Raw genomic sequence first — 1,826 nt, forward strand, 5'->3', positions numbered from 1 at the left:
ATGTAATACATATATCAGCTGTGGGATATATAAGCTAGGGAAAGAAGTGCAGTGAGATAATGTAATCTCCCCACATAACTGCATGCGTACTGTAAGCAAATTTTCCCAAATTTTTAATATCAGATAGTGAAAATTTGGTTTGTTTTCAAAATTTTTGTTATTGGTTTTAAATTTTGGTACAAAGCTAGCAATTTCAGAGGAGGAAGTGAGTTGATTATATGAACCCCAAAGTTGAATTGGTCTTTATTTTATCAACCCCCAAAAGATAAAAAGGCAAAGTTAACCTCAGCAGAATTTAAACTCAGAAAGCAAAGATGGCTGAAATGCCACTGTAGCAAGCATGTTTGCTCTTTGCCTGTAGGTATCCACATTTTGTCTTTTTACCTTTAGGTGCCTATTTTGGTTCATCATGTGATGGTCAAGTCCATCTAGTTTTATGTGAGCTGTCCACTCCTTAACATGATAGACCAGTCACGCATGTCAACATCAGCTATACAGGGAAAGTTTTTCACACTAATTCCTCAGCATGGTGGCTCTCCACGATGGAGTTCAGATCTTCAGCATGAGAGCAGTTTTTTTCTGCTTTGCAGCCTTAATGTGGAGAGAATTAGTCGGGAGACTTTCTTGTCATCATGCTTTGTGTTTTTCCCATGTACCTCAACATGAACAAGAAGCACAGTGAACCTATGTATTTTAGTTAACAGAATTATCCATGTATACCAGTTGCTGTATTTTCTTTTAGTGACAAAATTAACTTGTCTTCATATTTCTTGAAATTCTTTATCATGACTCTTGTTAACCCAGAAGATTATGATATTACCAGGGCCTTAGCCACTTGCATCTTTTTCACTACACTAAACCACTAAACATTTTGCTCGATATGCAAACAATTCTGCCATCTCATTCCTTTCAGTGTTTTATTATTAGTAACACTTATTGTGCTTACTGAATTTATGTTCATGCGGCTCCCTAGCATATGGTACTCAGTTTTCCATCCATTATAAAGTCTATTAGATGCAGGGTATCTTATATTTCTCCAACTCTAGTACTTTTTCGACTCAATGATTGTACCATGTGCTTCCAACTTCAAATCCCATTTCTGGCGCAGTTTCCTGTGTATAACTTTTACAACCTGGTCATGCCTCCATTTCTTATATTCATCATGTGCCCACTGGGGCACTCTGCTACAATGTGTGCCACTGTCTCATTCCAAGTTCCACAGGCTCTCCATATATATTTTTTCTCAAGTTGTTTGTTATTATGGCTTATAATTACCTCTGCCTTAGCGAAGGCAGAAGTATTGTTTTCAGTCGCTTTTGTTTGTTCGTTTGACCATGAACATGATATCTCAAGAACTTTCAGGAATGTTTGGCCTCATGACTGGCACAAACTGATTAAATTTTGGGATTGATCCAGTACCAGACAAGGATTCTTTTTTACTTATTTTTCCAGTTTTTTTTACTTAATTTTTGAGAGATGTCAGGTTCATTTTTAGTATTCTCGTTTGTGAAAGTTGTCAAGTTTATTTCAGATATTCTCATTTTAAAAACCATCTCTGGCTAATCATTAAGAGGACGTTGGTGTTTCCTTGTTATTATTATCTTTATTATTATTATTATTATTATTATTATTATTATTATTATTATTATTTATTATTCAAGCGGATGGACGTGTCTCCCGAAGCTCTGTAAGTTGTTGCCGTTTTTACCCGGAAATCTTTTGAAATCTGTTTTAAATTTTATATATTGTTGTAGCCAAGCCGACTAGGTTCTTGCGGAGCTAGTCGGTTAGGCGAGATTTCCCCCATTTAGGGGTGAATTCTTCGT

The sequence above is a fragment of the Octopus bimaculoides genome, chromosome 2, assembly GCF_001194135.2.
Source record: "Octopus bimaculoides isolate UCB-OBI-ISO-001 chromosome 2, ASM119413v2, whole genome shotgun sequence".
Taxonomy (NCBI): Eukaryota; Metazoa; Mollusca; class Cephalopoda; order Octopoda; family Octopodidae; genus Octopus; species Octopus bimaculoides.